This window comes from Choloepus didactylus, chromosome 16 (genome assembly GCF_015220235.1).
Source record: "Choloepus didactylus isolate mChoDid1 chromosome 16, mChoDid1.pri, whole genome shotgun sequence".
Lineage (NCBI taxonomy): Eukaryota > Metazoa > Chordata > Mammalia > Pilosa > Megalonychidae > Choloepus > Choloepus didactylus.
The window spans coordinates 83,095,715-83,122,876 of record NC_051322.1 but is presented as its reverse complement, the minus strand read 5'-3'; the positions used below and the strand labels follow the sequence as shown (position 1 = coordinate 83,122,876).

The 27,162-nt window shown below is 37.0% G+C and overlaps 1 pseudogene; it reads left to right on the top strand.

Moving 5' to 3' along the window:
* LOC119511396 overlaps positions 1-9,073 on the top strand; it is a 58,345-nt pseudogene extending 49,272 nt beyond the window's left edge.
* Positions 9,074-27,162: the final 18,089 nt, after the last annotated feature.

The window sequence follows — 27,162 nt, the reverse complement described above, 5'->3', positions numbered from 1 at the left end:
TTGGAGAGTTTCTGAAGAAAGATGTAAACTTATTCCAAGTTGGTGGGAATGTAGCATGGTGTAACCACTCTAAGGCAGTTTGCTGTTTCCTTGGGAAACTAAGTATAGAATTGCTATATGATCCAGCAGTCCCATATCTAGGTATATACCTAGAGGAACTGAAGACTAGGACACGAATGGACATGTGAACACCAATGTTTATAGTGGCATTATTCATGGTTGCCAAGAGATGAAAACAGCTCCCAAATCCATCAGTGGATGAGTGGACAAATTTTAGTTTATATATGATGGACTATTACAGTGTTGTAAGATAGAAAAATGTCATGATGCATGTATCAGCATGATGAACTTTTATGACATTATGCTGAGTGAAATTAGCCAGAAACCACAGGACAAATACTGTGTTGTCTCACTATTATGCAGTGAGCAAACTCTGAGAGTTGTAGTTAAGAACTCAGGTAATTAGGAAGTAGAAAGAGGGTACATATTGGGCATTTGGTACTAAAGGAGTAGACAATGTTCAATAGGATTTGTTGTAAAGATCCACAAATGGATAGCATATTAATATCTGATGGTGGCATGATATTGTAAGTATAATGAAGAAATCTGCATGTGAGTGTGGTCGAAAGAGGAAGACCAGGGACATATATGACACCAGAAGGAAAGATAGATGATAAAAACTGGGACTATATAACTTTGAAGTCCAAGAGTGGTAAATGATGGTGATTAAATGTAGAAGTATAAGCAAGTTTTTACCTTCAGGTAAAATCCTGAAGGAGAACAAGTGAATGTCACTATTGCAAGGTTTTGAAAATGGGATGGTATATGGAAAAAAAATACAATCAAAGCAAACTGTGGTCTATAATTAAGAGTGACAGTGGCCTTTTGTTTCTCCTTACCTCATTCAACATAATGTCTTCAAGGTTCATTCACCTAGTGTATGCCACAGAATTTCTTTACTTGTTGCAGAGGATCAATATTCCATTGTATGTATACACCACAATTTACCCCTCTGTTCACCCTCCATCCATTGCAAATTGTGAATATGGCCACCATAAACAACAGTGTGCAAATGCCTGTTGTTAACTCTACTTTTAGTTGTTCCAAGTTTATATAAAAAATACTGGGATTTGGGATCATATGGGAACCCTATGCTTAGCCTCCTGTGGAACAATCATACTGCCATCCAGAGGAGCTGCACCATTTTACTTTCCTCCCAACAGAGAATAGGTATATCTCTAACTCCACATCTTATCCAAAACTTGCATATTTATTTTTTAACAGTTCAATTCACACACCATACAAGCCATCCCTAGTTAGTAATCAGTATCTCCTCATATAATCACATGGTTATGCATCCACCACTGTAATCTATAGAGAGCATTTTCATTTCATCTACAAAGAAGATGAGGAAAATTATAGAAAAATGTTAAAAAGGGGAAACCACAACAGGAACAAAAATCCCAAACCCCTCTCTATATCCCCTCTATTGACATTTAGTTTGATGTATTACCTTTGTTACAATTAATGGAAGACTATTACAAATATTGTAAGGCCTTACTAATATAAGCTAAATGTAATGAGCAAATGCTGAGACTTAAATTCTAGGGCATAGTTTCTCAGGGGGTAGAATGTGCACAGAGATTGGGCAATTGATTATGCAGGAGTATAGAATGTTCAATTAGAGCAGTAACACACATTCTGGAGTTTTAACTGTTGTTTAAGAGATGTTTATTTGGAAAGTAGCACACTTTGTTTTTTACTTATTTTTAATTTAATTTTATTGAGATTTTTCATATACCATACAATTACCCAAAGATCCAAAGTGCACAATCAATTGCCCATGGTACCATCATACAGCTGTACATCCATCACCATAATTAATTTTTTCCAATTTTAGAACATTTTAATTACTCAGAAAAGAAATAAAGACAAAAAAGAAAATTCAATTCCTCCCCTACCCCTAACCACCTCTCCTCCATTATTGACTCATAGTATTGGTATAGGACATTTGTTAACTATTTACTAAAGAATGTGAAAATACTAACTGTAGTACATACTTTGCAATAGGTATATTTTTCCCTTTATGCCCCTCCATTTTTAGCTTCTAGTTACAGTGTCATACATTTGTTCTAGTTCATGAAAGAGATCCCTAATATTTGTACAGTTAATCACAGACATTGTCCACCACAAGATTCACTCTTTCATACATTCCCATCTTTTAACCTCCAACTTTCCTTCTGGTGACATACGTGACTCTATGCTTCCCCTTTCTACCACGTTCACACACCACTCAGCACTGTTATTCTCACAATAACATGCTACTGTCACCTCTCTCTATTTTCACTTAGTTACAACCTAGTTGAACATTCTGCTCATAATAAGCAACCACTCCCCATTCTTTAGCCTTGTTCTATATCCTGTTAACTTACATTTCATGTTTATGTGTTTACATGTTATAATTAGTTCATATCAGAGACCATGCAATATTTGTCCTTATGTGTCTGACTTAATGTAGAACTCAATGTAGAGCCCTTAAAGTTTTGTCATCAGCCCATTTATTTAAGATGGCTTTGTTTACCCACTATACTTTCTGTCTAAGTAAATAATCAATGGTTCACTCTATAATTACATATTTATGTATTCACCACTATCACCACTATCTATATAAGGACATCTCCATTTCTTCCACAAAGAAGGAGGAAGAAACAAAGAAGGTAGAGAGACAAAAGAAACAGAGAAAGAAAAGAGCAATGAAAGGAAAGACAGAATTAAACTAAAGTAGAATAAAGAGTCAGACAATATCACCAATGCTAAGAGTCCCATACTAGTCCCCCACATCCCTCTACTACAGGCATCCAGCCCTGGCACATTGCCTCTGACACATTAAGGGAAACAGAAGGCAAAGTTTTTGTTAACTATAGTTTCTAGGTTGAGTTGATTGTATTCTTCTCCCCAATACCATCTTATTTTCAACACTTTACAAGGTTGATATTCATTTGTTCTCCCTCATATAAAGACATATTTCTACCTTTTATCACAACTGTTGAGCACTCTAGTTTTCACTGAGTTATTCATTCCCAGTCTTTATCTTTCCTCTTTCCTTCTGGTGTCCCACATGCTCCTAACCTTATTTCAACTACATTCACAGTCATCCTTGTTCAGTGTACCCACACTGCTTTGCTTCCATCACCCAAAATTGTGTTCCAAACCTCTCATTCCCATCTCCCCCCAACTGTCTGCAGTGCTACCTTTAGTATCTCCTGCAGCACAGGCATCCTGTTAACAAAGTCTCTCATTTTTAGTTTGTCAGAGAATATTTTAAACTCCCTAATATTTCAAGGACAGCTCTGCTTGATATAGGATTCTTGGTGGTTTGCTTTTTCAGTATCTTAAATATATCAGACCACTTCCCTCTCACCTCCATGGCTTCCACTGAGAAATCACAGAGAGTCCCATCAAGCTTACTTTGTATGTGATGGACAACCTCCCTCCTGCTGCCTTCAGGATTCTCTGTCCACCCTTGACACTTAATCTAAGTGTCTTGGCATAGGTCTATACAGATCCACTCTGTCTGGGGTATGCTGTGCTTCCCAGATCCATAATTTTATGTTTTTCATAATATATGGGAACCCTCAGTGACCATTTACTCTATTATTGCCTTTGCCCCCCTCCCTTCTCCTGTCCCTCTAGGACACCCATGACACACAGACTCACATGCTTCATTGTATCATGCAATCCCCCAAGATGTTACTCATATCCTTCCCCTCTTCCCTCATCTGTTCTTCTGTGTGTGGGATTTCAGGTGTCTTGTTCTCCAGTTCCTGAGTGTTTTCTTCTGCCTCTTGGGATATGCTAATATATGTGTTTTTCATCTCTTGTGTTGTGTCTTTCATTTTCATAGATTCTGCCAGTTGGTTTCTCAAACATTTGATTTCTACCTTATAGTCACCCAGTGTTTTCTTTATAGCCTTTGTCTTTTGTTACAGCTTCCCTGAACTTGTTGATATTTTTCTTTATTTTATTTAGGATATATCTTTGAAAATCTTTAATAGATTTCTTCATTAAAGTGAAACCATATCTTCTGTTTTCCTAGTATGGATTGTAGTTTTCTGTTGTCTAGGCCTCTGGTTTCTTTGGTTACCCCAGTCAGATTTTCTCAGACCAGAATGGTTTCAAGTCTCAGAATGGGGTTGTATTCAGGTGTATCTTGGAGGAATTACAGACTTTCCTGTGAGGTTTCCAGTTTCTGTGCTTCTCCTAATCTAGCCAGCAGGTGGTCCCTGTCAGTCTGTTGCTCCCAACTGTTGTAAGGAGGTGTGGCCTCCTTTGTTTCTGTTTTGGCTGTTTCCCCCAGGCTCTGGGGTCTGGTTCTGAAGGGAAAGCTGGACCCCACCTCCTTCTTCTTAGGGAAGATACACCCCCTATGGAGTTATATACATTTTAATAGTCTCTCTGACTCTGTTATCTCCACCCCGGTCTGGGTCAGAGTTCTGGGAACAGAAAACAGCTGTGGCTTTCTCTTCTGAGCCGCTCAGGTTGACAGAGAGAAAAAGGGACAGGAAGCCCCTTTTTGGAGCCAGTACACAGCCCTCAGTTTCACTCATCAGCTGGAGGTAGCGCCTGGTCTTCTGGGCTACCCCTCCCAGAACAGATGAGTCTTCTGGTTCTTTAAGATCAGTCATCACTAAAAGCTTCTGTGTGCTTGTTGGGGGGGGGTTGTAGCTTGTATTTAGGAGTCTGTATTTGTAAATTAAAAGCCCAGTTGGAGCTCAGCTGAGCTATGTTCACTCACTCAGAGAGTGCTGCTAGTTTCTACCACAGTGAGGTTTTGCAGCAAAGCCTGCCATGGGGGGAGGGAGCTCCTGGCACAGTTCTGAAGCTTTTACTTCCAGATTATATGCTGCAATCTCAGGCATTCCTCCCAATCCAGGTTGGTGTATGATGTGTGGACAGACATGGTTGTCCCCCAGCACTTATTCCAAATTATTTACTAGTTGTTCCTTGTTGTTTATTAGTTGTTCCAAGTGACTGACTAAATTCCACTCCTCTCTAGGCCACCATCTTGCTGTCACTTTATACACTATCTTTTTTAACCTCTATGGTCAGTTTAAACAACATAATTACATGTAATCTAGAACAGGGGGTAAGATCTTATTATTTTCTGCAGTTTAATGTAATATGCTGATACATCCCACAGTATTTGAAGCAACAAAAAAATAAAAATGTATTTGCAAAGTCCTCTTGTAGACTGGGGGAAAATGTGGAAATATTAAACTCCACCACCTGGGGAATTCCTGAGATTCTTGCAAGCATTAGTCTTCCTCAGTTTATTAAGTAATGCCCCCAATTTTGGGAACTTGCCCTTATGAATCTTACTCCTGCAAAGGAGAAGCTGAGCCTAAGTATAATTATGCCTAAGTGTCACCTTCAGAGAACCACTTTTGTTGCTCAGATATGTCTCTGTCAGCAAACTCTGCAAATAAACTCACTTCCCTCCCCCCATGTGGGACATGACTCCCAGGAATGAGCCTGTCCCTGGCATTGTGGGATTGAGGATGAATTCTTGACAAAAAGGGAGAAAGAAGTAAAACAAACAAAGCTTCAGTGGCTAAGAGATTTCAAATAGAGCCAAGAGGTCATTCTTGGGGTTATTCCAATGCATTATATAGATATTCCTTTTTAGTTTATCATGTATTTTGAATAGCTAGAAGGAAACACCTGAATCTGTTGAACTGTAATCCAGTTGACTTGATTCTTCCTGAAGGTTGCATAACTATATGGCTTTTATACTGTGACAATGTGATTGTGAAAACCCTGTGGTTGACACTTCCTTTTTTACAGTCTATGGTCATATAAGTAAAAAAGTAAAGACAAATATATAAATAACAGAAAGAAATAAGGAATATGGGATGTTTGGGGTGTTATTTTTTTCTTTATATTGTTATAGTGAAAATGTTCTGAAATTGTGGTTATGAATGCACAACTATATGATGATACTATAAACCATTGATTGTATACTTTGAATGGATTATAAGGTGTGTGAATTTATCTCAATAAAATTGCATTTATAAAAGGTCTCCTTTCTACTTAAGATGCCATGCCGTTTCTGAGAGTTTAGATTTTCTTATACATCTTTTTTGAATTCATATATTCTTATATTTTAATAGTTTTACAAATAAAATTTATACTTATGCAAGGCAAAAATGGAATGACAAGCTGCATACACTTACTTGTGTTAGACATGTGCTAGTGTTTAATCACACTTCCGAATCATTTTCACTTAGAAATATGTGTGCAATATTACTTCAATTTATGATCTCCCTGAAAAGCAGTTTGTTCCATTTTGATCCTAGAAACTTATTCTTAATTTATGTGCAAGTGTTTCACCAGCCCTACTCTCTAAGTTGAATTTTCACACCTCTGCTTTACTATTGTTTGTTTTAGTTTGAAAAAAAGATACACCTTGGCCATGTCTATTAATCTTTAAATATTGCTTTCCATTGATTACTCTTATTTCATGTATCTTATATGTAAGTATAATACAAAATGTTAGTACTCCTTTAGAGAGTATTTATATATACAGTAATTTTAGGATGCTGAAATCTATTATTTTAAAATATTATTCATAAAACCAGCATGCATAGAGGATAGTTTTGTAGATTAATAATATAAAATATTATTTATAAGCAGTTTTAGCTTTCTGTCAGATTGTTCAGTTTGCAAGTTTATAATATCAGTGAGTAATAAAATTTGTTGAGGAATATTTGGAACAAGTAGAAATCCATTTTGTGTATATTCTAAGATGTTAGGAAATAAAATACATTTCTCATCCTTCCAGTTACTGATCCAGCATTTAAGTAACATGGAAATCCTCATTCCTATTCCAGCAACAAAAACAATGGTAGGTACAACCTGAGAAACAACTATTTTTATATATATAAGATAATTGCTGTCATGGGCAAACCATTGCCCAGAAAACAAAACAGAGGCAGTTAATATGAATCATTGCTATCCTGTATGAGAAATACATAAACAAAAGCTCTCTAGTGGAGTTAGTTAAAATATAAATGCTTGAACTCTAGTTGATCAATTTGTGGATATTCAGTGTGGGCAACTTCGAGAGTTAAAGAGTCAAGGAGAACAATTATAGTGGGGAGTTTCTATCCTTTCCTGACTTTTATCTTCAAGAGCCAAACTAGATTCTCACTGTGAAGACTGGGAAATTCCCTCTTGTACTTGCACTTCCAGTAGGAACAGGGAATATGTAACTATTTTGATATATACCTGTAGTGATCCATTCTCATAAAAGAGAACTGCCCTCAAAAGAAACTATTTTATGAGTGCCAACCTACTTTAGATTTTGGAATAGAATGAAAAATATTTTCAAAGCCCCCTTGAGGGGCTGTGAAAAAATGTGCAAGTATTAAACTTCCCCAACTGGAGAATTCCTGACATTCTCACAAACCCTGGGGACAAGCTTAGTAGGCCAAGCCCATGATCTTGGGGCTTACCCTTATGAAGCTCGTTACTGCAAAGGAGAGGCTGAGCCTACTCATAATTGTGCCTATGAGTCACCCCCAGTGGACCACCTTTGTTGCTTAGATATGGCCTCTCTCTCTAAGCCAATACAGCAGGTAAATTTGCTGCTCTCTCCCCTATGTGGGACATAACTCCTGGGGTTATAAATCTCCCTGGCAATGTGGAACATGACTCCTGCAGATGAACCTGGACCCCACATCATGTGATTGCAAAAGGCTTCTGGGCCAATGGAAGAAGACCATTGAAACAAAATAAAGATTCAGTGGCTGTGAGATTTCAAAAGAAGTTGAGAGGTCATTCTGGAGGTAACTCATCTGTTATATAGATATCCCTTAGTTTTTAGTTCGTTTGAATAGTTAGGAGCAAATTTGTGAAGCTGTTGAGCTGCAATCCAGTTTCCTTGATTCTTGAAGGTGATCATATAACTTTATAGTTTACATGGTATGACCCTGAGATTGTGAAAGCCTTATAGCTCACATTCCCTTTACCCAGTATATGGACAAATGATTAGAACAAAAGGGACAAAAAGTACATGAATAATATGAGATGGGTGTATGGAATATTTTGGGTGTTCTTACTTTTATTTCTATTCTTATTTTAAGTTTTGTAGTAATGAATATGTTCAAAATTGTTAGTGGTGATGAATACACAACTATATGATGAGCCTGTGAACAATTGTGATCTGCAAATAATGACAGTTTTACTTCTTCCTTTCTGATTTGGATGCCTTTTATTTCTTTGTCTTGCAGATTGCCCTAGTTAGCACTTCTAGCACAATGGTGAATAACATTGTTTATAGATTAAAGGTAATGGCACTTTGAAGAGATTTTGCTGCCCTGTATGCCTCTGTCACCACCACAGGCATTGTCATGGACTCTGGCAACAGGGTGTCTCACACTGTGCCCATATATGAGGGCTATGCTCTGTCCCATGCCATCCTACATCTGCACCTGGCTAGCCAGGACCTGACAGACAACCTCAAGAACATACTCATTAAGCATGACTACAGCCTCACCATGGGTGAGTGGGAGATCACGTGTGATATAAAAGAGAAGCTCTGCTATGTCACCCTGGACTTTGAGCAGGAGATGGCCACTGCTGCCTCATCCTCCTCACTGGAGAAGAGCTATGAGCTGTCTGATGGGCTGGTCTTCACCATTTTCAATGAGTGGTTCTGCTACTCTGAGGCCGTCTCCCAGCCTTCCTCCTTGGGCATGGAATCCTGTGGCATCCATGAAACTACCTTCAACTCCATCAGGAAAAGTGATGTGAACATCTGCAAGGACCTCTATGCCAACACAGTACTGTCTTCTGTGACCACATTTCCAGGCATCACCTACAGGATGCAGAAGATCACAAGACTGATTCCCAGCATGATGAAGATCAAGATCATCACCCCACCCTGAGCCAAGTACTCCATGTGGATCAGCAGCTCCATCCTGGCCTAGTTGTCTCCCTTCCAGCAGATGTGGATCAGCAAGCAGGAGTAAAAGGAGTCAGGCCCTGCATTGCCCACCGCAAATGCTTTTAACATATTACTTACTCGTGTCACATCCCTTCTTGACAAAATCTAACTTGCACAGAAAATGAGATGACATTGGCATGGCTTTATCTCTTTTTTGGTTATTTTTGCTTGTTTTTTGACACTTGACTCAGGATTTAAAAACTGGAATGGTGAAAGTGACAGCAGTCAGTTGAAGTGAGCATCCCCAAAGTTCTACAAGTGCGAGGACTTTCTACATTTTTTGTTGTTGACAGTCATTCCAAATATCATGAGATGCATTGTTACAGAGAGTTTCTTGCCTTCCCAAAAGTTGCCCACTTCTCCCTAAGGATAATGGCCCAGTCTTCACCCAGGTTCACATGGGGGATGGTGACAGCATTGCTTTTCAATAAATTGTGTCATCCAAAAATTTTTTAAAACAGATCTTTCATTTTAATACTTGTTCTTTTAATTTTTTTATTTTGAATGGCTAGCCATTGTGGCCCCCACTTTCTGTATCCTAAATTTGGATGTATGAAGGCTTTTGGTTTCCTTGTAGCTGGCTGTGTTGGTGACACATCCAGGGCTTATCTGTACACTGACTTGAGACCAGTTCAATAAAATTGCATACCTTAAAGAAAAAAAATTGAAAATTTGCAAGCTATTTTAACAACTCATGCTTCAATGCTACTTACAAAAGCTAATATAATCTCCATTTTGGAAATTCTGTACCATTCTTTCATTATCCTGTTCAACTGAAATAACTTTGGATTACAGGATGTTTCAAAATTTAGGACTTACAGATAAACAATGGTAAAAAATTTATATGAAATCCTTAATGAAAGTTGATGTGTGTATAATACTCAATATATTTATAGGGTAACTTATTTATAAAGTTATTTGTAAAATAACCAAAGTTTGTCTAAGAATACTCATTCTTCAATAAACAATATTTAACATTAAATTTAATCTAGTAATTGGCATTATCTACAAAGATATATGCAATCTAAATTACATTATTCTTTGAAAGCTAAAATTAAAAAGGAAAAATAAAAGTGAATAAGATTAAATTATCCAGTATGAAAAAAGTCACTTCAATTTCAAAACATGTATTTAATGTAAATTCTGAAACATCTTAATAAAGTATCCCCCTTTACTATGACATAAATACATAGGTTAAGAAAATGAGAAAATAATGAACATATAATACAAGTGCCAGGACCTTGAAATCTGACTTTCATTCAATTTCTCTCATAGTTTATGTGAAATGGCTGAACCTAGTTTGTGTTTCAAAAGCATATATAAGGTGAGATATGAAAAAGGCATTACCAGGTATCCTGCAAAAATAAGCTGCTTTTTAAATGCAACATGAGAGGTGAAGAGACTTGCAGAAGCATGAGTAGCTAAACAATTTTTCTAATATGGCATATTTTACTTAGAATATTAGTATTAGAACATAAAATTGATTTAACTCAAAAAAAGTGTTTGGGCAGGGTGGATGTCCAAGTTATATATTTGTAGAAAGTCATGCAAGAAAGATAATTGCACTAGATAAAGAGCAATAACTTCAGTTTGGAAATCTGCTTGGGTCTCCTTTTAGAGCTCAGAGTTGCTTTGGACTCAGTTTCCATTGAGTGTTTAAATATTATCACACAGAAGTAAGCTGTATAACAGTAGTTTGTTCTCACTGGAATTTCCTAGTGTATTCTAAAGAATGAGGTCAATTTACTTCATTAAAGTGGTTTTTCATTCAGAGAGTAAGGCTCACAATAATGATACTTTGGTGACATTACTCCAACATAGTATATCACTGAAACATGGACAAAAATGGTTTTGAAAATGAGCAGAATAGACTAAATAACCATTTTGGTTGGGTGCCTCTCAAATGTTAAATACTTCCATGAAAGTTATCCAGGCACAAGTTATTGGACTACAATAAAACTGATTTGACCAAAAAAAGTACCATTAAGTAGTAAAATTAACATAAACTTGATCATTATTGCTATTTATTTGAATCAAAATTAATGGTTAATTGGAAATATTCAAGAGAAAATATATAGAAAAATGGGTCTAAATTGTCACAAGACTAGACCTAATGAAAAACCACTTGTCAAATTTAGACTATATTATTAAATAGAAAATTTCACATTGAAATTCATCTTTTAAAAGTATTAATAGGGCATTGGAAGGTTCAATTTCCCCAAAATAGCTAATAGGCAGAAACTGTCCAAAGCAACTGTCCTTGGGCTCCACAGACCAGAGTAACACTGCACAGCACCCAGGGAGTAGCATGACTAAGAGAATGAGAAACTTCTGTGAAAAAAATAACTCTAGTGGACAAGACTCCTGGAACCCATGCCTCACACCCTTGAGGAAGGCAGCTTTCTGTCAGCCCAATCCCCACACAGTGGGTTGCTGCAGACTGGAAGCACCACAGACTCCTTCCTCCCTCAAAACAGAGAGAAATGTCACCCAATACTAAGCCAGCTATTAGCTGGTGAATTTATACTACTGGGTACCATTGTTTCAATCCATCCTGGACAGGCCCTACTTGTACCTTATTTCAACTTGAGTCAGAGGAGAAACTTCCAGAGGGTTAAAAATAACCAGCCTTCTTAAGGCTGCAAGAAATAGATAAGGGTCACAATCTACTGGGCAGGCCAGGAAAATAAAACTTTGTCAAAAGATACATTTGGTGAAGAGCACCATCTTCTGGGAAAACCAGGAAAGCACATCCTTGAGGAGCTGAAAAGAGACTTTTTGGTATTGTATCTGATTCTCTCCCCAGAGTTCTTTGGAACTGGCCTCTGCCTTCAGCATGGGTCCTTGGCACTGGGTAGGCTGGGAAATACTAATGAACTAAAGGTCAGAAAAGAGCCTGAACACAAACCTAAACAAAATCCTGTACAAGAGAGAAACTGAACTTCAGAAGAGTATCAAGATGATCAGTTGCCTAGGTAACAGCAAAAAATTGCAAGACAAACAATAAAGGAGATATGGTCCAAAATAAAACATTAATTCAGAGCAGATAATTTGGAACAACTAATCAAAGATGTTCATACAAGTCTCCTGAAACAATTCAAGAAGATGAAGGGAAATATGTCTAAAGAGAAAAAGGAAATCAAGAATTTTTAACACATTCAAAGAAAAATACCAGAAATTATGGGAATGAAAGGCATGCTAGATAAGTTTAAAAATACACCAGAGGGTGTGATAAGACATGGCATTTACTTCTCTAGGGCAGCTGGTAAGTAGCCAGGAACTGTCTGTAGCAACTGTTGTGGGGCATCTGTGACAGGACACACACTGGACACCAGTCTGGAATGGGTAGAATGACTGAGATTGCAGCATAGAACAGGTAGATTGGCTGACACCATGGCTGGTTACCCTCCCCCACTGTCACAGAAGTCTCTCTGGGAGCTGGTTTCCCAAGGGAAAAAGAAGCAGTCTCTTCTGGAAAAAAGAAGGGTGGCTTGACCAGGCTCCAACTGAAGAATTACAATTTCAGACTGCTAAATAAAAACTCTGAGCACAGATAAGTCAAGAACAAGCATGAAAGGAACTGGCAGGTTTTTCTCCAGCAGAGACAAGGCATGGCTAGCATCAACAAGAACAAAGAGCTTGAGTTGTAGGAGCTCAGAATACTGGAAAAGGGCTGGGCCCCAAGCAAAAGGGACACACAAAAGCTATTACCAAATCTGGCTCTTGATTGGCAAACCCAGGGAGCTGGGGTTCTGGCTCTGAAAAGGCCTTTTTCTTTTTTTATTCCCTTCTTTAAAAAAAAAAAACAACTTTTCACTAGCCCTCTAGAGCTGTAGAAATGCTCAGGTTTCAGCACTGCCCAGAGCAAGGGCAGAATTAAGGTGTGTCTGAGAGTAACTAGTCAGATGAAGGAGATAATTTCCTAAAGGGCATATCTTTAAGTAGTCACTATAATCCTGGCAGAGAGGAGAGGTTGTTGGGAAAATTACAGTGAAATAAACTTTTAAAAGTGAAGGTTGAGACTTCTGGAGTTGACTGAGCTCAGCATAGTGGAAAGGGGAAGTACCCCAAGAATTAGTGTACACAGAGCCAGGTATCAACTCTGACTCATGGCTGGCAAGCCTTTGGGGCTGGTGAAAGTTTCTGAGAAGGGACTTCTTTTTCCTGTGTTTTTTCATTTGTTAGCTTTTCTTCTTTTTAAAAACTATTCTAAATAGCTCATTAGAGAAAGCCTCAGATATTTTCAATTGGTAATTGGACCCAGGTAAGGGGGGAGCTAAGATAGAACTGACAAAAAAAGTAATGAGTCAAGTGTGGGAGATAATTCCCTAAAGAGCATATCTTCCCCAAGAAAAGGTAGAGTGGGGCCCAGCTTAAATAGCAGCTCTCTTTAAGAGAACTCAGACCCCAGGGGCAGGAAAACAAACAGTTTGAGACAACCACAACCATGTCATGGACAGGGGCTGCTGAGAATTAGAGGTACCACATCTCTTTCCCCCAGTGAGGAGCTGTGGGCTGACAAGCACCACCTGCTGGACAGGATAAGAAAAGAACAGTGTCTATAAGCTTCTGTCAGCCTGTTTCTCATTCTCAGGGAAACTTGATATGGATTACATAATTTTCCTGAGACCTGCACATTTCTGAAATGAGAAAATCTGATTGATGTTGATCATATATGGTGATATCCCTTCAAAAAATTGCTCCATATAGGCAGGCAAGAAACAGAAAACAAGGCCTGAAAAATTCTTCATAAACAGAAGCTATGTCAGAATTTTTGAATAAGTTGAATTGATCATCAAAGAGTAGAGAATGATGCCAACCAACAATAATACCCTGACTAAAAGAGTGGAAATGTTTTCCAGAATTAATTGGTCAAGAAAATCAGATGCCTAGACAGCAAAAAATAAAATCACAAATCACACTAGGAAGTACTAAGACATGGACCAAAGGAACAAACTAACAATTCAACTGAGATCCAGGAGTTCATACACCTAAAGATGTTCAAATAAGTCTTCTAAATCAAATCAACAAGCTGAAGCAAACTGGGGCAAAACAGATGAAGGATATAAAGAAGACACTGGGTGATGATGAAGAATTTATAAGCTTGAGAAAACAAATGGCAGAACTTATTTGAATGAAAGGCATTGAATAGATGAGATAAAAAACAATGGAGGCACACAAGAGCAGATTTGAAGAGGCAGAAGAAAGGATTATTGAACTAGAAGACAGGACATCTGAAATGAAAAACAGAAAAGAAAAGATAGGGAAAAGAATGGAAAAATACTAACAGGGTCCAATGAACTGAATGAAAACATGAAGCACACGAATATGCATAGTATTGGTCTCCCAAAAGGAGAAGAGAAGGGAACAGGGGTAGAAAGAATTATGAAGGAAATAATCACAGAATATTTCCCAACTATTATGGAAGACCTAAAATTAGAGATTTGAGAAGTGCAGTGCATACCAAACAGAATAGTTATTTCATGTGAACAGTGACCAGAAAAAAAGGAGTACCTATATTAAAAGACAAATTAGCCTTCAAAAGTAAAACAATAAAGAGATGAAGAAGGACACTATATATTGATAAAAGGGTCAATTGATCAAGTAAACATAAAAATCATAAACCATAAGGCAAACACTGAGAACATTGAAAGAGAAGGAGATACCTCTACAATAACAGTTGGAGTCAATACAGTGCTCTCTTCAATGGATAGAACATCTAGACAGAGAATCAATAAGGAAACAGATATTGAATTGTATGATAGATGAACTAGACTTGACAGACATTTATAGAACACTATATGCCACAATAGCAAGACAAACATTATTCTGAAATGCTCATGAAACTTTCTCTAGGATAGACCACATGTTGGGTAACAAAGCAAGCCCCCCAAAATTTAAGATTATTATTATAGAAAACACTTTCTTAGTTCATAATTGAATGATGTTAGAAATAAACAACAGGGAGAAGATTGTAAAAATCAAATATATGGTGGCTAAACAAGACACGTCAGAAAACTAGTGAGTAAAGGAAGAATTTAAAGGACATTAGTAAATACTTTGAGGCAAATGACAATGAAAACACAACATATCAAAACATGGGATGCAGCAAAGGCAGTGCTGAGAGGGAAATTTATTGCCATAATTGCCGATACTAAAAGAGAATACAGAGCAAAAATTGAGAAATTAACTGTTCACCTGAAAGAACTAGAGAAAGAACAACAAAGTAACCCCAAACAAACAGAAGGAAAGAAATAACAGATTAGAGCAGAAATAAATGAAATTGAGAATAGGAAAATAGAATCAATATGACAGAAGTTGGTCCTTTGAGAACATCAACAAAATTGATGGGTCCCTAGCTAGGCTAATGATAGAGAGAGAGAGAGAGAGAGAGAGAGAGAGAGAGAGAGAGAGAGAGAGAGATGGATGGATGCAAACAAATACAATGAGAAATGGGAAAGGAAACATAACTACTGACCCTACAGAAATAATGAGAAGTTGCTATGAGCAAATATATGCTACAAACTAGACAACTTTGATGAAAGTGACAACTTGCTAGTAAAGCGTAAACAACCAATATTGACTCAAGAAGAAATAGACAACCTCAACAAACCAATCACAAGTAAAGAGATTGAGTCAGTTATCAAAAAGCTCCTCAAAAAGAAAAGCCCAGGACCACATGACATCACATATGAATTCTACTGAGCATTTCAGAAAGAATTAGTACCAATCCTGCTCAAACTCTTCAAAAAATTGAAGAGGAGGGAAAGTTACCCAAATCTTTCTATGAAGCTGACATAAACCTAATACCAAAATCAGATAGACACTACAAAGAAAACTATAGACCAAGATTTTTAATAAATATCAATGCAAAATCCTCAACAAAATACAAATCATATCCAGCAGCACATAAAAATAATTATACACCATGACCAGGTGAGGTTTATTCCAGGTATGCAAGGCTGGTTCAACACAGGAAAATCAATTAATGTAATACACCACATCAAGAAATCAAAGAAGAACCACATGATCATCATGATCAGTGCAGAGAAGGCATTTGACAATATTTAACATCCTTTCTTGAAGAAAATGTTTCAAAGGATAGGAATAGAATGGAATTCTCAATATCATAAATGCAAAATCCAAAAAAAAACCCACAGCTAACAACACACTCAATGGGGAGAGACTGAAAGTTTTCTCTCTAAGATCAGAAACAAAACAGGGATAACCACTGTCATCATTGTTATTCAACATTGTGCTGGAAGTTATACCTAGAACCAGTATGCAAGAAAATGAAATAAAAGACATCCAAATTGGAGAGGAAGAAGGAAAACTTTCACTCTTTGCAGATGCCATAATTCTATATGTAGAAAACCCAGAAAAATCTACAGCAGAGCTATTAGATCTATTCAATGAATGGAGAAAACTGGCAGGCTACAAGATAAACATGGAAAAATCTGTAGGTTCTTATGTACAAGTAATGTGCAACAAGAGGAAGAAATAAAGAAAAAAAAATTCCATTTACAATAGCAACCAAAAGAATCAGGTATTATTCAGGAATAAATTTAATGAAGGCTGTTGCTCAGATGTGGCCCTGTCTCTCTAGCTAAGCCAACTTGAAAGGTGAAATCACTGCCCTCCCCCCTACATGGGATCAGACACCCAGGGGAGTGAATCTCCCTGGCAACGTGGAATATGACTCCCGGGGTGGAATGTAGACCTGGCATCGTGGGACGGAGAACATCTTCTTGACCAAAAGGGGGATGTGAAAGGAAATGAAATAAGCTTCAGTGGCAGAGAGAATCCAAAAGGAGCCGAGAGGTCACTCTGGTGGGCACTCTTATGCACACTTTAGACAACCCTTTTTAGGTTCTAAAGAATTGGGGTAGCTGGTGGTGGATACCTGAAACTATCAAACTACAACCCAGAACCCATGAATCTCGAAGACAGTTGTATAAAAATGTAGCTTATGAGGGGTGACAATGGGATTGGGAAAGCCATAAGGACCACACTCCACTTTGTCTAGTTTATGGATGGATGAGTAGAAAAACAGGGGAAGGAAACAAACAGACAAAGGTACCCAGTGTTCTTTTTTACTTCAATTGCTCTTTTTCACTCTAATTATTATTCTTGTTATTTTTGTGTATGTGCTAATGAAGGTGTCAGGGATTGATTTAGGTGATGAATGTACCACTATGTAATGGTACTGTAAACAATCAAAAGTACAATTTGTTTTGTATGACTGCGTGGTATGTGAATATATCTCAATAAAATGAAGATTAAAAAAAAAATTTAATGAAGGCTACATAATACCTCTACAAAGAAAAATACAAGAAACTGCTAAAAGAATTTGGACAAGACTTTGAAAAATGGAAGAACATACCATGTCCATGGATTGGAAGACTAAATTTAATTCAGATGTCTATTCTACATAACTGATTTATAGATTCAATGCAATATGAATTAAAATCCCAACAAATTACCTTGCAGAAATAGAAAAAGCAATGGCCAAATTTATTTTGAAAGGCAAGGTGACCTGAATAACCAAAAAATACCTTGAGAAACAGGAACAAAGTGGGAAATCACACTACCTGACTTTGAAGCATATTACAAAGCTACAGTGCTCAAAGCAGCATGGTATGGGCATAAGGATAGATATACCAACCAATGTAATCAAATTGAGTGTTCAGAAATAGACACTTGCATTTACAATTGATAGTTAATAAGGCAGTCAAACCAAAGCAAGTGGAACACAGCTGCCTCTTCAAAAATGGCATTTGGAGAAGTGGCTATCCATTGTCAAAAGAATGAAAGAGGACCCCTATCTCACACCTTATACAAAAATTAATTTGAAATTGATCAAAGGCCTAAACATTAATGCTAAGACCATAAGAGTCTTAGAATGTAGGGCAGTTTCTTAAAGATCTTGATAGATGGTGGTTTCTGAGACCTTACACCCAAAGCATGAGCAACAAAGAACAGATAGACAAATTGGATCTCCTCAAAAGTAAACATTTTTGTACATCAAAGGACTTTGTCAGAAAAGTAAAAAGGCATCCTCCACAATAGGAAAAAATATTTGGATATCACATATCAGAAAAGGGTTTAATATCCCAAATACATAAAGCAATCCTAGAACTCAACAACAAAATGAAAAACATTCAAAATAAAAATGGACAAAAGACATGAAGAGACACTTTTCTGAAGAGGGAATACAAATGGTTCAAAAACATGAAAAAATGCTCAACTTCTCATTCATTAGGGAAATGGAAATCAAAACCACAATGAGATCTCATCTCACACATACCAGTATGGCCACTTTCCAAAAACAGAAAATTACAAGTGCTGGAGATGATGTGGAAAAAGAGACACACTTATTCACTGTTGGTGGGAATGTAGAAAGGCATAACCACTCTAGGAGACAGAGTGGCAGTTCCTCAGAAAGCTAATTATAGGTTTGTCATATGACCCAGCTATTCCATTACTAGGTATATACTCAGAGAAACTGAAAGTCAATTTATAAACAGACTTTTGTAAACCAATGTCTATCATGGTATTATACAGAATAGCCAGGAGATAGAAACAACCCTAATGTCCATCATGGATGAGTGTATAAAGAAACTGTGGTACATATACATGATGGAATATTATGCAGCTGTACGACAAAACAAAGACTTGGAATAGATAATAATGTGGATGAACCTTGAGGATATTATGTTGAGTGATGTTAGCCAGAAACAAAGGGACAAACAGTGTATGGTCTCACTAACAAGAGCTAACCTTAGGGAACAAACTTTGAGAGCTAAAAGTTGATGACAGGCTAACAGGAGATAGAAAGAGGGTAGAAACCAGGCATTTGATTTTGAAGAACTATAGAATGTTCAGCAGGATTGATTGTATACATACAGAAATAGATAGCATAATACTGTGTGATGGTAGCACAATACTGTAACTACACTGAATAAAGATGTCCATGATTAAAGCTGAAAGAGGAGGGCTAAAGGGCATGAATGACACCTGAGGTAAAAATATATGATAAAGACTGGGACTGTTTAACTTAGCAAAAACTCAAGTGGTCGATTGTGACTATATGTACAAATATAAAAGTTATTTCATGTGGGAGAACAAATGAATGTCAACCATGCAGAGTGTTAGAAAGGTGATGGTATTTAGGAAAAATATAATCTAATCAAACTGGGGTCTATGGTCAACAGCAGCATTGTAATATGCTTCCACTAAATGTAACATAGGTAATACACCAAAGCTAAATATATATGATAGGGGGATATAAGGGAAGGATATGGAATGCTTGGTGGTGGTATTGTCTGACCTTAATATTTTATTGTATTTTATTATATTGTCCTTTTCTTTTTATCTTTTTAATTATTCACTAAAATAACTCTTTTTCCATAGTTATTAATATGTTCAAGTGCTGACTGTGGTGATAAATGCACAACTGTATGATGATACTATGAACAACTGAAATTGTACACTGTGGATAAGTATATGGTAATGAATATAGCTCTAACAGTTGTATGGAAAAATATAAATGAATACAAGTCCTGGTGAAAACATGGAGAGAGGGATGTACATATTTACTGGTGGTTAGGAGGCAGAATACTCTATCCTTTCTGGAGGACACTGGGTGCTTCCACAAGAAGCTAATATGTGGGTGCCTTAAGGTCCTACAATTTCAGCAGTGTGCATTTACATGGAGAATCTGTGAGCAGGAATATGAATGGACATTTTCACACTGGTATTTATGGGTACAGTATGCATGATTTGCAATGGGTGGAGATGGCCTAAGGGTACATTGATAGAGGAACAAAATGGTGAACTCTTGTGTTTTCATACAATGGAATTTTGAACAACTGTGAGTAGTGAAGCTGTGAGACAAACAACAGGAGAATGGAACCTGCAGACAGCATTTTGAGTGAACTAAACTAGTAACAAAAGCAAACACTGTAATGCCTCACCAATATGGATTAAATACAATGTGTAAACACAGAATTGAACTTTAGAACACAGTTTATCAGTGGAATGCTTATTGTAATGGTCCCTACATTGTAAGCTTTTATAGCAGTCACATCTATTCCTGAATTGAGTGGCTTTCTCCAGATTCTGAGATGCTGTATAACGTGATTGATCCCTGGAACTTTGGGTACCTGTGTGACACCTGAAACTCAGTGCTAGAACTCGGCAGATATGAATGTCAGTATTAGCACATACAGCAACTGTTAAGAAAGCTGAAAATAGAGTCCAGACTTCAACTAGAGATGTGAATGAAGCAGATGTGTTTAGGACTGGGCAAATCATCTCAAAGGGTAAAGGACAATACAGATTGCATTTTTAAATCTCAAATTCCATTTGAGACCAAGGGAAGAGATGTTTAGTTGGTGCAAGATCTATATTTCCTAAAATATTTAACTCATACATTTTGTTCAAATACAAAACCCCAAAAGAATTTTCTTATAATGCTCAATAAGATGAAGGAAATACAGAGAAAGAACTATAGGATATCAGGAAAACAATGAATGAACAACCTGAGAGTCTATGTAAAGAGATAGGAATTTTAAGAAGGAACCAACCAGAATTGCAGTCAAAAATCAGAATGCCCAGGAAGGATTCAAGGGCAGATTGTAGTAGGAAGAAGAGGGAATCAGTGAGATTAAGTCACTTGAAATAAGACATGCTGAGGAGCAGCAGACTGGAAAATATTAAAATTGAAAATGGCCTAAAACAGCATTGGGACATCAAGCACACCAATAAACAAATGATGGGAGTCCCAGAAGACAAGAGTCAAGTACAGAAGGAATAGTCAGAGAAATAACAGAGAACTCAAACTTTGTGAGACATGAAAATGAACAAAGAACAGAGAAGAACACACAAGATAAACCTGAAAATACACCGCATCATAAACTGATTATACTGTCAACTGCAAAGTACAAAAGAGTGGAGAGAGCTGCAAGAGAAAAGCAATATATTCTTTACAAGAGAGACCCAATTAAATTGAATCACAATTTCTTATCAGAAAACAAGGAGGCAAGGCGGCAGTGGGTTGATATACTTAAAGAGCTGACAGAAAATAACTGTAGCGTCTGGTGGGACTCTTTACAAAAATATAGGGAGAAGTTAGGACTTTCTTAGATAAAACCTCAGGGAGTCCACCACTAGACCTGACCTAAAAGCAATGCTAATGGGAGTTATGACCATAAGCAAAGAACATTGAACAGTGGTTCAAGGCAGCATAAAGAAATGAAGACCTATAGTAAAGGTAACCATTTGGGTGAATATAAATGCCAGTATTATTATATTGTATGGTATGGTATGTAACTCTACTTCTAAGTTCCTAAGGTAACATAATTTCAAATGCATGAAAAATAATGATAAATCTGGGTTTTTAGACCTACAATGCACAAAGACATTAGGGGTATAGGAAATGTATGTGTATTCTATTCAAGTTAGGTATCAAACCAAATATAATTGTTATATGTTTAGGATGTTAAATTTTAACTCCATGGTAAATACTAGGAAAATAGGTGAAAAATATATCCAGATAGAAATGTGGAGGCATGTAATATGGTACAACACACCAAAACCAAATATAAAAGTAAACATTAACAGAAGGGGGATATAAGGCCTACAAAGCCTAAATAGCAAAATGGCACAAGTACAGTATTATAAGTAGTGTCTTCAAATGTAAATGAGTTGAACTCTAGTCAAAAGGCAGAGATTACAGAAAGAATAAAGAAGCATGATACATTTATATGCTGTCTCCAAGAGACTCACTTTAAAGTCAAAGATACAAGTAGATTGAGATGGAAAGGATGGAAAGAACTACACCATTCAAGTAGTAACCAAAGGAGAGCTGGGGTGACTATACTAAGGTTAAATAGACTTTAAGTCAAACACAGTTCTGAGGGGAAAATGGTCATTGCATATTGACAAAGGAGACAATTCAAGAAGGAGGTGTGACAATTATACATACATATGCTCTAAACAGCAGAGCCCAAAATATATGAAGCAAATACTGACAGATTTGAATGGAGAAATTGACAGTTCTAAATTAATCATAGATGACTGTAACACACCATTCTCAATGGATGGAGCATCTAAAAAGAAGACCAATAAGAAAGTACAGGACATGATGGATACACAAAACCAGCTATACCTAACAGGCATATGTAGAACACTGCACCAAATGAAAACATAAAACATTTTTTCTGAGTTCACATGCAATATTCTCTCCAAGTGTACATTGAATACTCTCCAAAATAGGTCCATTTGGTCACACAACAAGTCTCAAACTCAAAAATATTGAAGTTACAGAGTGTATATTCTCCAATCACAACTGAATGAAGCTAGAAATTAACAGATGAAGAAATGGAAAATTCAAATAAGTTGAAATCAAGCAACATATTCTTAATTAACCAAGGGGTACAACAGGAAATATGAACCAAAATTAGGAAATATATTGAGGCAAATGAAAATGCAAAACAGCATACCAAAACTTATGGGATGCAGTAAAGGTAGTGACAAAAGGGAAATTTATAGCTCTAAAGACTTACATGACAAAAGAATTTACATTATGAAATCAGAGACTTAACTTCAAAACCTGAAGAAATAGAAAAAGGGTAAACTAAACCCAAAGGGAGCAGAAGGAAGAAATCATAAGAGTTAAGATAGAACAACAGAGAGAATCAACAAACAAAATGTTTATTTGAAAAGAAGAAAATCAACAATCTAGCTAGACTGACACAGAAAATAAAGGAATACAGATACTGAAAATCAGAAATGTAAAGGACATTACTAGCAACGCTAATGAAATAAAAAGGACTTTATGTTGATACTATGAACAAATGTATGCCAATAAATTAGATAATCTAGAGGAAATAGGCAAAATTCTTTAAAAAATACACAAATTACCTACATTGACTCAAAACCTTCCAACAAAGAGACACCTAGGACTCATTAGTTTCACAGGAGAATTCTGCCTAACATACTAAGAAGGCATGAGTCCAATCCTGGTCAGACTCTTCAAAAAAGTTGAAGGGAACCCTCCATAACTCATTCTACAAAGCCAGCATCACCTTCATATTAACTTCAGATAAAGATACCACAAGAAAAGGAAACTAAAATATAGTATCTCTTGATTGCAGAGGCAAAATCCTCAACAAACTACTAGCAAACTGAATCCAGCAGCATATTAAAAGAATTATACACCATAAGAATATTTTATCCCTGGTGTGTAAGGTTCATTCAACATAAGAAAATCAGTTAATGTAGCACACCACATTAGCAGAATGAAGGAAGAAACACACATGATCACCTCAATCAATGCAGAAAAGGGTTTTGAAAAAATACAACACAGTTTCTTGAAAAAACAGTCAGAACACTATCACTAGGAATAGAAGCAATCTTCAACATGGTAATGGGCATATGTGGAAAGCCCACAGCTAACATTCCAGATAATGGTGAAAGACTGAAAGCTTTCCCTTTGAGATCAGGAACAAGACAAGGATGGTCATTGTCAACATTGTGCTGGTATTGTATTCAGAGCAATGAGGCAAGAAAAAGAAAAGGAACACAAATTGGAAATGAGGTAGTAAAACTTTCACTATTTGTAGATGGTTTACCATATTTAGAAAGTCCTGAAAAATTGACAAAGCTACTAGAGCTAATAAATGAGTTCAGCTAAATGGCAGGATACAATATCAACATGCCCAAATCAGTAGTGTTTCTGTACACTGGGAAGCAGCAACCTGAGGAAGCCATCAATAGAGAAATCCCATTTACAATGTCATCTAAAAGAATCAAATATCTATGAATAAATTTAACAGAGGATGTAAAGGACCTGTATTCAGAATACCAGAAAACATTGCTGAAAGAAGTCAAATATAACCATATATAAATGGAAGAACATTCCATGTTCATGGGTTGGAAGACTAGATATCATTAAGATGTCAAGTTCTACCCAAAGTGATTTAGAGACTTAATACAATTCTAATAAACTTCTGTGGTCTACTTGAAGGAAATTAAAAGCCATTCACCAAAATCATTTGGAAGTGAAAGGGGCCCAGAATAACTAAAGCTATCTTGTAAAAGAAGAATGAAGTTGGAGGTCTCCCACTTCCTCATGTTACGTGATTACAAAGCCACAATAATCAAAACAGCATGATACTGGCACAAGGACAGACATGGACCAATTGAATAGAATGGAGAGCTCTGAAATCAACCCTCACCATTTCTGGCCAGCTTATATTTCACGAAGTTGCCAAGATTAATCAATTTGGAAAAAGTAGTTTCTTCAACAAATGTTGCTGGGGGAACTGTGTCTCCACTTGCAAAAAAAATTGGGAACCAATACAGTTCCCACCATCACACCATATACAAAAATCAACTCAAAATGCATCAAAGAGCTTAACATAAGAGATAGAATTTTAAATCTGGAAAAAAAAACAGGGAAACAACATCAGGACCTTGTGTCAGGCAGTGGCAGTGGTTCCTTGCACTTTACAATCAAAGCACAAGAGAAGACAGATAAATGGGACCTGTTCAAAACTAAAATTTTGGTTTCTCAGAGGACTTCTCCATCAAAGTAAAAGGAGAGCCTATACAATGGGAGAAAGTATTTGGAAACTACATATCCAATGAGGATTTAATATTAAGAATATATAAAGAAATTCTTCAACTTAAAATAAAACAATCCAATTTTTTAAAATGGGAAAAAGTCTTGAAAATACATCTCTTGCAAAAGATCTAAAATTGTCTGAAAAGCACATGAAAAGATACACAACACCATTAGCCATCAGGGAAATACATATCAAAACCTCAATGAGAAACCATTTCACACCAATTAGTATGGTCACTAAAATGGCAAATAAGTGCTGGAGAGCATGCAGAGAAATTGGAATACTCATTCATTGCTGGCAGCAATGTAAAATGGTGCAGCTAGTGTGGAAGACAGCTTTCTGAGGAACGGCCAAACTAAGTATAGAACTACCAAATAACCTAGGAATCCCAGTACTAGGTATATGCCCCAAAATAGAAAGCAGGGACTTGGATATTTGCACACAGGTGTTCAGAGTGACATAGTTCACAAATGCCAAAAGATGGAAGCAATCCAAGTGACCATCAAACAATGAGTGGATAAATAAAGTCTGGTATACACACACAGTGGAATATTATTCAGCCATAAAAGGAATGAAGTCCTGATATATGTGACAGCATGGATGAACCTTGAAAACATGTTGAGTCAAATAAGCCAGCCATAAAAGGGCACATATTGTATGATATCACTGTTCTGAAACAATTAGAATAAGCAAACTCAGTGTCAGAACACAGAATATAGGTTATTAGGGGAAGGGAGTGTGTAAGGAATTGGCAATTTAGGCTTAAAATGTACAGGGTTGCTTTTTGGAATGATTGACATATTTTGGTAATGGATGGTGGTGATGGTAGCACAGCACTGTGGATGCAGTTAACAGAAATGAAATAGATATTTCAATATTACTAATGGGAAGTCTTAGATTGTATATATGGTAACATAAAAAAAACATTTAAACCTATGGAACTATACTACACAAACACTGAACACCATGGACTTTAGAACAATTATAAAAGTGTGCTACTGAGAAGAAGTCAGCATAGAGAGGAGTGGAAGCTAGTTTGTCCTCCTGGAACAACTAGTAAACCACCAGGAATAACCAGTAAATAATCTGGAATAACCATGGGGGGACAAATATGACTGTCCACTCATCATACACAAACCTGAATTGGGAGGAACGCCTGAGATCAGAGCATAAAATATGTAAGTAAAAACTGTGAATCCAAGCTGGGAGCCCCCTTCCTCCATGACCTGAACTGCAAAGCCTTATGGTGGTAGAGAGCAGCACTCTCCAAGCAAGTGAATGTAGCTCAACTGAGCTCCATCTGGGGTTTTAATTAACCAACATGGACTGCTCAATACAAGATATGAATCCCCAAAAAGCAGACGGAGGCTTTTGGGGATGACTGACCTTGAAGAGCCAGAGGGTGGCCATGGACTGGCCCTGATGGGGCTTTCTGTTGCTTTTTCTGCTCAGTGGAGAAAGCCTCTGCCATTTTCATTTCTCCAGCACTCTGGCCAGACAAGTTTGGAGATAGCACAGGCAGAGAATCTATTCAAATGTAAATGATATCACCCTGCGGGGGGGGGGGTAATCTCCCTAAGAGGAAGAGGTGGTGCTAAGCTCTACTACCTGCCTTGCATTCAGAACTAGATCCCAGAACCTGGGGGAAAACAGCCATGAGCCACACCTCATTACACCAGTTTGGAGCTACAGACTGACAGGTGTCAGCTGCTAGGCAGAGAGGCACGGTGACTTGAGGTCTCACAGGGTGTACCAATCTTTAAGACAAACTCAAAGGAAGACATAATATTATTGCCTCCTGCTGAGACCTGAGCCTGTTCTGGTCTAAGAAAACCTGATTGGGATAATCAAGGAAATGAGATGCCAGAACAAGATAAAGCTACATCCCACACTTAGAAAAATGAAGTTATGACCCAGTCAAAAGACAAAACTTACACTTCAACTGAGATACAGGAATTTAAACAACTAATACTAAATCAATTCTAAAAGTTTAGGGAAGATATGTTGAAAGAGCTGAGCCAAATAATGAAAACACTGGACATAAATGAGGAAGAAATTGAAAGCTTGTAAAAACAACTGGCAGAAACTATGGAAATGAAAGACATAACACAAAAGATGAAAGAAAAAATGGAAACATATAACAACAGGTCTCTAGAGGCAGAAGAAACACTCAGGAACCAGAACACAATGTACCTGAAAGTCTACACACAGAAGACTGAATAAAGAATGGAAAAATATGAGCAATGTCTCTGTGGACTTAAGGATAAAATGACATGCAGGAATGTATCTGTCATTGGTATCCCAGAAGGAGAAGAGTAGGGAAAAGGGGCAGAAGCAATAATAGAGGAAATAATCAATGAAAATGTCCCATCTCTTATGAAAGACATAAAATTATGGATCCAAGAAGTTCAGCATACCCCAAACAGAATAGATCTGAATAGGCCTATGCCAAGGCATTTCCTATCAGATTATCAAATGTAAAATATAAAAATAGAATCCTGAAAGCAGCAAGAGAAAATTGAT